General features: G+C 52.9%; 1 non-coding gene across 1 annotated transcript; it reads left to right on the top strand.

Moving 5' to 3' along the window:
* Positions 1–4401: 4401 nt before the first annotated feature.
* Positions 4402–4483, top strand: TRNAL-AAG (transfer RNA leucine (anticodon AAG)). The gene has a single exon. It is a non-coding gene; the product is annotated as a tRNA-Leu (tRNA).
* Positions 4484–10512: the final 6029 nt, after the last annotated feature.

Here is a 10512-nt window from a genome sequence, read left to right as displayed (position 1 = left end):
GGATGATGGACAGTGGATGATGGATGATGGATAATGATGGATGATGATGGATGATGAATGATGATGGACAATGATGGATGATGATGGACAATGATGGATGATGGATAATGATGGACAATGATGGATGATGGACAATGATGGATGATGGACAATGATGGATAATGATGGACAATGATGGATGATGGACAATGATGGATGATGGACAATGATGGATGATGATGGACAATGATGGATGATGGACAATGATGGATAGTGGATGATGGACAATGATGATGGATGATGGGCATTGATGGTGGATAATGATGGACAATGATGGATGATGGACGATGGATGATGGACATTGATGGATGATGATGGATGATGGATAATGATGATGGATGATGGAAAAGGATGATGGATGATGATGGACAATGATGGATGATGGACAGTGATGATAGACATTGATGGACGATGATGGATGATGGACAATGATGGACAATGGACAATGATGGATGATGGACGATGGATGATGGACAGTGATGATGGATGATGGACAATGATGATGGATGATGGACAATGATGGATGATGATGGACAGTGGATGATGGACATTGATGGACGATGATGGATGATGGACAATGGATGGACTGTGCTGCCTAACGATGGCTCAGGACAGCAACAGCCGGAGCAGCTCCACCATGGAATCACAAAGGAGGAGAAGTACAGAAGTGCTCCCAAATGTGAGGGACTTTGTGCAAAGAGGATCCCAAAGATCCTCACTGGTCCCTGGACCCTGGTGGGATGGATGGGCCGTCCCAGTGGAGGTGGTGCCCCCACACGTCCCTGCACTGCAGAGGATGACAGCTCCACCCCTGACAGAGCGTGGAGCCCTGACAGATGCCTTGGATTATTTGGGTTTTCCAGGGAAATGCAGGACAGCTGAGGGCTGGTGGCCCTGGCACAGCCTTCCCTGGTTCCCGTTCCCAAGCAGTCCCTCCACATTTGGGAAGGAATGTGCAGCCCTGTCAGCCTGGCCCGTGGCAGAGCTGGGCTGCCCGGGGTTGTCGGGACGTGTGAGCTGCCAGAGGCTCCCTGGGATCCTTCCAGCTGGGTTTATTCCCTGGATTTCCCCTGAGCGCTGCTCATCGTACCCCAATAGCACAGACAAGGGGAAGGAGCTGTTAAATATGAATATTAATATGTGGAGTGTCTTTTCTTTATTAAATGCCCATTTTTGGAAGCTCTGCTCCACTGATGGGTGAGCAGCTCTTCCCCCTGTGCCAGGAGAGTGAATTCTGCATGGGCACATGGTGATGGGACACGAGGGAATGGTTTTGAACTAAAGAGGAGAGACTGAGATGGAACTTTGGGAAGGAATTCCTGGCTGGCAGGGTGGGCAGGCCCTGGAATAGAATTCCCAGAGCAGCTGTGGCTGCCCCTGGATCCCTGGCAGTGCCCAAGGCCAGGCTGGACACTGGGGCTGGAGCTCCTGGGACAGTGGGAGGTGTCCCTGCCAGGGCAGGGGTGGCACTGGGTGGGATTTAAGGTCCCTCCCAACCCATTCCATGACTCTGAGGTACCCTGATGCTCCTCTGAACTCCCAAGGAACTTCTCTGCTCCCAAACCAGTGGGAAAACTCCCTTTCCATCCAACCCCACGGGACCCAGCTGTCCCTGTGCCTGCAGCATCCCTCCCCAGGGGTGGGACAAATCCATCCATCCATGGGGTGGGACAGATCCCTATCCCATGTTTCAGTGGAGTGGGGCCCAGGCTCCCACAAACCCCATTTATCCCCATCCCTCCCTGTCATTTTCAGACTCGAGATGCAATTCCCTCTCCCTCTCTTCTGACTCCCAGTTGATGTTTTCTCTCCGAGGTTGTGCTCACACCAATGCAAACCCTCACAAGTCAGTTTGCAAATATCCCTTAATGACCTGCTAAAAATACCGGGAATGATTCATCTCCTCATCTATGGAAATGAGAATTATTTGCTCTTGGCAGCTCCTGGCCCTGGGCTGGGCTGCTGGAGAACACAAGAACGAGGAGATGGGGAATATTGAAGGGGTTTTTCTTCTGTTTCAGGGGAATAAAAACATTTTCTACACACCCAGTTGGGTTTTCCACGGCCATGGGTGATCCCTGGGCAGGTTTCAGGACTTCTCAAAGCTGCTGTCCCAAATTTGGACAGGGATGTCCAATTTTATTAATGTAATTTTTAGGCAGAAGTATTTAAACAGAAATAATTGTGACCAGGGATATTCCAAACAGTGTTTTTGAGAGCCCTACAAAGGCTCAATATCTTCTAATCTTTTAATAGGGGCTGCATAAATGCCCTAATAAGAAATTAAGGGCTGTTGTAATCACTTCTTTCTAATTGAAATAATCCCATTGGATTTATTAAAGTGGTTTGGGGTTTAATTCCAAACCTCCCCAGCGCTGCAGGAGGTTTATTGGGAAGGTTTCCCAACCCCTGCCACACAATGAAGTGCAAAATCCCTCAAATCCTGCACTTTCCCAGCTCTCCTGAGGCAGATCGGGGTCCCCCGATCCATGGGATCCCAAACGGAGCTGTAAAACTTCCTTGGGGCTGGAATTTATTTGGGAATGATTTGGCAGCTGCTGGCTGGACATAAATCAACTTTCAGGAACCTACAGCAGTTTGTGAGTGCCCCCTTAATGAAAATCCAATTATTATCCTCAAACAACCAATTTACTCCTGGAGTTTCATCATCTCTGCAGGAGATCCCTGACAGGGATCCATGCTGGGATTTGGGTCTAGGGGCTCCTGGGACTGGAGCAACGTGGATCAAAAAAAGACCCTGGAGCAAGGAATTACAGACATCCCCTTTTTTTTATCGCTGGTTATTTTTATAGTTTAAATCAGAATGTGTCCAGGGATAGGAGGATTTGGGAGAAGGTGCCGAGTTTCCTGAGGGAGCTGGAGGGTCTCTCCCGCGGTTCCTACAGCCAGGAGCTGTTCCAGTGAATGAAAAAGGCTGGCAGGGGAGCCGAGTGCAAACATCCCTCTGAAGCCCTGTTTATTGAAACGTGCTGTTATCGCCGTGCTGAGGAAGGAGAAAGTGGCTGTGTTTAACCGCGGAAGAAAAATATTTACGTAACTCCAGAACTTCCCTGGGTCGGGCTCCCAGCGCTTGGCAGGAGGTTTCCTGCAGATTTTGGCGCCTTCCCTGATCCCAGAGCGGCAGCCTGGGATCTCTGTGGGCCACGGAGCCACCGAGCACCAGTGCTGTCCCTGCCACCTCAGCCCCTGGTCCTGAAATAGAGATTTTTGGAGTTCACTTAAATGAAGCATTTATATTTTAGCTTGCAGAGTTATGTGTTGAATTTTAACCTTTCATAAGAAACTTCTGCCGTGGTACAAAGGGCACAGGAAAATGCAAATTTCTGAAGCTTCTTGCATAAAGAACAATGCCAGAGGAGGCAAAGAACCCAGATAAAGGGGCTCCTCTGTCTCCAAGCCTGTCAAGAGGTCTTTCTTTCTCTTTGTTGCCATCTGTGGTTTCACAATCTTTCCCCAGCTGCGGCTTCTGGTTTTAAGACTTTGAGAATTTTTCGTACAACTTATTTAATGTATATTTTACATAAGCACGAATTATTCTGTAACATATATTACAGCAGGAAGGGCACAAATCCAACACGAAAATCGGACTCTGGGTCTTGTTCCCAGCGGGATGGAGGGGCTGTCCTCAGCCTTCCTTTGGGAAAAGAGCCGCAGGGTGAGTGCGCAGCGGGAAGGAGCTGGGACAGCTGGGACCCTGGGGTTAATCGGGGAGGGGAGGGGAGGGGAGGGGAGGGGAGGGGAGGGGAGGGGAGGGAAGTTCAGGGAAGGGAAGTTCAGGGAAGTTCAGGGAAGTTCAAGGCAGGGAAGTTCAGGGCAGGGAAGTTCAGGGGAGGGGAGGGGAGGGGAGGGGAGGGGAGGGGAAGGGGAAGGGAAGGGAAGGGAAGGGAGGGAAGGGAAGGGAAGGGAAGGGAAGGGAAGGGAAGGAAGGGAAGGGAAGGGAGGGAAGGGAAGGGAAGGGAAGGGAAGGGAAGGGAAGGGAAGGGAAGGGAAGGGAAGGGAAGGGAAGGGAAGGGAAGGGAAGGGAAGGGAAGGGAAGGGAAGGGAAGGGAAGGGAAGGGAAGGGAAGGGAAGGGAAGGGAAGGGAAGGGAAGGGAAGGGAAGGAAGGGAAGGGAAGGGAAGGGAAGGGAAGGGAAGGGAAGGGAAGGGAAGGGAAGGGAAGGGGGCAGAGCAGCAGTCCCACACTGGAAGGAAGGGCAGTTTTGGAGGGCTCTGTCCTGCTGGGGAGAATCCACAGGATCTGCAGCAGGAGGAGGTGGCTGAGGAAGGGCTGGGATGGGCAAGGCACCGTGCCCAGGGGTGGATCCCGGCTCCAATCCCAGTCCCAGGGAGCAGCATGCCAGGGTAGTGTGGCCGAGCGGTCTAAGGCGCTGGATTAAGGCTCCAGTCCCTGCGGGGGCGTGGGTTCGAATCCCACCGCTGCCAGCTCTGTTTTGGCACCTCAGGGACCTGGGCGAGATCTGCGAGTGGCCCCTGGGAATCTCAGGATGTCATCCAGGTGCTGGGTGGGGCTGCCCCTGGGGCAGGGATGGGAGGGGATCCATTCGAGATGGGATGGAGGGGAGATTGGGAAGGAATTCCTGGCTGTGAGGGTGGGCAGGCCCTGGCACAGGTGCCCAGAGCAGCCGTGGCTGCCCCTGGATGCCTGGCAGTGCCCAAGGCCAGGCTGGACAGGGTTTGGAGCAGCCTGGGACAGTGGGAGGTGTCCCTGCCATGGCAGGGGTGGCACTTGGGTGGCTTTGAGGTCCCTCCCAACCCAAATCTGGCCATTTTATGAAAAGCCACAAACAAACCCCTGCTAATTCCCCCTGGGCTCAGGTGGGCTTGTCCCATGTGTGCCCCACTGGTGACTGTTCTGTTCCGGGGGGCTGAGACACAGCATTAATTCCCTAAAAACGGGAGCTGCTGCTGCTGCTCCTGCCAGCACTGATGGAGCTGACTCAGCTAAGCCAGGGCTGCTCTGGCCACCAGCCAGGACGTGGTGGGAAGGGGCAGAGGTGAACAAAAGCAGCCTGGCCTAAAACCAGGAGGTCATGGCAAGGAAAGATTCATTTTGTGGTTTGGGAGGAGGGGGAGGATGAACACATCTAACACTGAGCCCTGGGGCTGCAACTGGGCAGTTTTCATTGCGTCATCTCCACAGGCCCTGCACATGAAAGGAAATTATTTGCAAATTATGGAATGGTTTGGGTAGGATCATCTTGTTCTTTAAGGTCCTTCCCAACCCACACCGTTCTGTGACTTTATGGCATTCCATGGGTCCCTGTTATTTGCTGCTGGATCCAAACCAAAAAGGGAGTTCTGTTCTGAATAACAGGGATCCTGTTTCACTGGCTGCTACTGCTGCAACCCAAACCCGGGGTGATTCCGCTCCAAACCCTGTCCCTGACCTCGGCAGCTGCCCCGAGGGAAGGGAAGGGGAGCAGATGACACAACCAGGGCCGAAAGTCCTTGTACGGCTCCTGCCGAGCCCCTCGCGCAGCCTGCAGGAATCCTGGATTTCCTGGATTTAATTCTCGGCGAGCACAGAGTTCCTTAAACAGAATCCCTGACCTTTGACGTGTTAATGAGCGCTTTGTTAATGAGCCATCCCCCGTTAATGAGCCGTGTCCCCCGTTAATGAGCTGTGCCTTGCCCGGAGCATCCCTGCCGGAGCAGGAGGAGCTGCGGGAGGGCCACCAGCGCTGGTGTCGCACCAGCGTCCCCAGTCAGCTCCTCGGGCCGGGGCACGGAGTTCTGGGAATGCCCCGAGGAGGATGCACGCCTTATCCCGGCGGTTCCTCGTAATTCCCTCCTCGGCCGAGGCCCCCAGGTCACCCCCAGGCACTTCTCCTGCCGGGCCGGGGTGCAGAGGAGCCGCTGGAGCCAGCACCCCCTGCCCCAGGCCGTTCCTGTTCCCCATCCCGTCCGTGCTCCCCTGTGGGAGCCCAGCACACCCCTCGGGCTGCCCTGGCTGGCTCCAGACCCTGGCAGGGGGCTCACAGACCTTGGCACAAAGTCAAAACCACCTGTGGCTTTGATTTTAGCCCATGGGAAAAGCTGCCAACTCTGTGTGAGGAATTACAAACCACAAGGGTTTGAGTAGTGTGGTAGTTGAATTAACACAGGGTGGAAAAGTAGAATTTTAGGGTTTTAGAATGTGGTTCAAGGGGACAAGATGGAGGATTTGGGCGTGTCCTGACCTTCTTCTCCTTCTCCTTGCCCTCCATGTCTTGCTGTGCTGGTGACACTTTTCTGTTGGTCTAAGGCACAGACACAGTGCCCAACATCAATGACAGACATTGGCACGTTATTGTAACCACGGCACACGGAGTTTTTGGTATAAAATGTGAACACTGCCCTGAGGGCAGACAGAATGCCATGGCCGAGCTGCTGGACAGAGCTCAGCAGGGCAGAGAGAGAATGTTCTAGAGAAGGGAAAATAAACACCCTTGAGAAGCCGACCCTGCACATTCAGACTCCTTTGGCTGCACGGGCTGGAAATGAGGACTTTTACATTCTTGGGGTCATCCCAGCACTGCAGAGCCTGAGATTCCCCAAGGGAAGAAAACGCTGCTCCTTCTTTCCAGAGTCGCTGAAGAGCAAGCAGCTCATTTTCAGCACAACTCGCAGAAAAGATATTAAATATCGACACTAATGAGATCAGCCTGGCTCAGGGCAATATTAATATTAATTGGATTAGGTCAAGTTTAAGAGGAAGCCTTGTTTAACTTAATGCCTGTAATAAATGAGGAGGAAGGGAGGGGGAGGGAAGTTTTCCTCCTCTATTAAAAAAAGCCAGAGCAGGACATAAATAACATTTGAGAGATGCCATCGAGAGGAGGGCCTGCAGGGACCTGCACGGGTCCTCTGAGGTCCCTTCCACCCAAACCATCCCCGGATTCTGTGTCACATGTGGCCAGGAGGAAAGTGTCACCTTGTCCCAGCCACGTCCACAGTGCCACAGCCCTGGCACAGAGATCCCGGCAGGAACTGTGCTTGTTTGGTTACCCGTGGATTTTATTGACTCTTAGACTTTACCTAAAGGGAAAACTTTTTAATTTCAGTGGGATCTTTAGGCCAGGTCGAGTCTGCGGTCTGAATGGAGAGATTTAATCCCCCAAATAAATGTGTAGGGCCATAACTAATGAGGCCATAATTATGTCCTGTTTAATGCCATTATTATCTCATAATAGTGCAAACAGGATGTTCCTGCTCTCCCCTGGGCAGATTTGCGACAGGAGAATGATTTAACTCCGCTTTTCTGCATCTTTTCTCTGTCAAAAACCTCCGGGGTCATTCATGCAAATGTACTTGGAGCACCCTGGGCTGTGGAAGGTGGCCGTGGCACCTGGATGTATTGTGAATGCAGGTGAACCAGTGGGAAGAAATGCTGGTGTCTGACTCCAGCTCAAAAGGCTGAATGATTTCTTTATTATAACTGTGCTATAATACATTAATTTACTATTTAAAGGAGATACTAAAACTACAAACCTACTTTTCTAACTGCCATATCTAACTACTCACAACTCGTGACCCTCTCTGAGAGTCCAGCCACAGGTGGGTTGGATTGGATTGGATTGGATTGGATTGGATTGGATTGGATTGGATTGGATTGGGTTGGATTGGATTGGATTGGATTGGGTTGGATTGGGTTGGATTGGGTTGGATTGGGTTGGATTGGATTGGATTGGGTTGGATTGGGTTGGATGGGATGGGATGGGATTGGATTGGGTTGGATTGGATGGGTTGGATTGGATTGGATGGGATTGGATTGGATTGGATTGGATTGGATTGGCCACCAGGCTCAAACAATCCTCGCCAGAATCCAACCCAGCAATCACCCCAGGGAAACAATTCTCCAAGCACATTCCACACGGGAAAATCAAAAAGTAAAAATAAAAATTGTTTTCTCTTTCTTCCTCTGTGCTGCTCTATGAAAAAACCTGAGAGAGAGAAGAACGTGCCTGCCACAGGATGCCCAAACCTGCCCCACAGGATGCCCAAACCCAAACCTGCCCCACTGGGTGCCCCACATGCTCCCCGCTCTGCTGAGGGTCCCCAAAGGCCACGTGAGGGGCTTTAGGGTCTCAGTGCTGCTCTGCAGCTGGAGCCCCTGTGCTGTGTGTGGGGTCAGGCTGGGACCAGCTCTCCTGCCACCTCTGCCGGGCATTCCCGGAGCGTCCCACACGGTGCCACTGTGCCTCAGCCCTGGGTTGGGACAGGGAGATCCACAACCAGGAATTCCCGGGCTGGGAAGGCCAGGTGGGATGGGATTACGGATGCCACGCTCTGCTTTCGCCAGGCCTTGTTTGGAGGCAGAGGAGGTGCTGGAATGAGGCTCCTGGTAACCCAAATCCATGGAATCCAGCTGCCCAGCCAGCCCCCACAGCTGATCCCACAGAGCAGCCTGCTGACCGTGTGCTTCCCCTGTGCTGTGCTGGCAATTCCTCTGCTTTCCAGCACGAGCTCTCATGTCTGAATATCCTAAAGACCAGGAGAAGGACAGAAGAGGTGGAATGAGGGGGGAGACATTCCTGCCATGCCCCGAATAATTCCCGTGCTCCTCAGAGGGCGGGGGCTCCTCCTGCTGAAGGCCACGTGCGTATTCCTGCGGGCAGTTCTGTTTGCCACGGAGCAATAATGGATATTTATGGGCTGCCCACTTGTGCTCACGTCTTCCAGCTGAGATGACGCCGCTCGTTTGGGACGGCGTGTGCCCCAAAACCGGGGGGAAGAGCTCAGGAATTCCGGGCTCCCGGGGCTGATGAGGCAAAGCCATGAATTAAATCCCGCCTTGGCGAGGCCGGGCTCAGTGGGAGGGATCAAAGGACGAGGTTTTGAGGTGTCACCCTGCACTGATGGACGTTGTGGCTCAGGCTCTTTTATCGCAGGCTCATGGAATGTCCTGATGGAGGGGACCCCCAGGGATCACTGATCCAACCCCTGCCCTGCACAGACACCCCAAAATCCCCCCTCGTGCCTGGGAGCGTTTTATGCCATGTTTTTCCCTGTTTTTCATCCCCCACTGCACCTCCCCTCTACAGGAAAGAATTTCCTCTACCCTGAATTCCTGTTGTTCCACTGCTCCAAGGAGCTGTTATTCATCAAATTCCCTGCTTAAAGAGCTGATTCACATCTCTAATTTATATCATTTCCATTCCTCTGAAAAACACTCCTTAAAGCTCATCCCATTCCCCTGCCCTGGCAGGGACACCTCCCACTGTCCCAGGCTGCTCCAGCCTGGCCTTGGGCACTGCCAGAGATCCAGGGGCAGCCACAGCTGCTCTGGGAATTCCAGCCCAGGGCCTCCCCACATCCCAGGGAACAATTCCCAATTCCCAATCTCCCATCCATCCCTGCCCTCTGGCACTGGGAGCCATTCCCTGTGTCCTGTCCCTCCCTGCCTTGTCCCCAGTCCCTCTGCAGCTCTCCTGGAGCCCCTTCAGGCCCTGCCAGGGGCTCTGAGCTCTCCCTGGATCCTTCTCCTCTCCAGGTGAGCACCCCCAGCTCTCCCTGGATCCTTCTCCTCTCCAGGTGAGCACCCCCAGCTCTCCCTGGATCCTTCTCCTCTCCAGGTGAGCACCCCCAGCTCTCCCTGGATCCTTCTCCTCTCCAGGTGAGCACCCCCAGCTCTCCCTGGATCCTTCTCCTCTCCAGGTGAGCACCCCCAGCTCTCCCTGGATCCTTCTCCTCTCCAGGTGAGCACCCCCAGCTCTTCCAGCCTGGCTCCAGAGTCTCTTCTGGACTGATTTAGGTTTTGTTTGTTTGTTTTTTTTTTTTTTTTTTTTTTGGTTTTTTTTTTTTTTTTTTAATTAAAACATGTCCATAAAGCACTCACAGTAATGCACTTCCCACTTCAGGGTGTTTGCTTTATCAGTATTGAGCAAATATTGGCACCTCCTCGGCTGAATTCGTTTAACAAAGGGAACGAGCCTCGCTGGTTGTGGCTCAGGAGCCTCATTAACGGTGATCCTCATTAAGGGTAATTCTCATTAACGGTGATCCTCATCACAGGTGAGTCTCATTAAGGGTGATCCTCATTACAGATGATCCTCATTTCTGTTAATGAGCAGCACATGATGAGGGGTTTTGGGGGGTTTCTGTTAATGAGCAGCACATGATGAGGGTTTTGGGGGTTTCTGTTAATGAGCAGCACATGATGAGGGGTTTTGGGGGGTTTCTGTTAATGAGCAGCACATGATGAGGGTTTTGGGGGGTTTCTGTTAATGAGCAGCACATGATGAGGGGTTTTGGGGGGTTTCTGTTAATGAGCAGCACATGATGAGGGGTTTTGGGGGGTTTCTGTTAATGAGCAGCACATGATGAGGGTTTTGGGGGTGGGCTCTGAGCCCCCAGGACAGGGATGGGGGCACTGGGGTGATGCCCCGAGGGTCTCGGGGGTCAGGACAGCCCTGGGAGCGCCGGTGGCCCCCAGTGTCCCCTGGCAGGGCTGTCCCTGCCCCTCCGTGCCC

This window comes from Vidua chalybeata, chromosome 9, assembly GCF_026979565.1.
Source record: "Vidua chalybeata isolate OUT-0048 chromosome 9, bVidCha1 merged haplotype, whole genome shotgun sequence".
Lineage (NCBI taxonomy): Eukaryota > Metazoa > Chordata > Aves > Passeriformes > Viduidae > Vidua > Vidua chalybeata.
The sequence above is the reverse complement of the archived record's forward strand: the minus strand, read 5'-3'. Positions and strand labels throughout refer to the sequence as shown.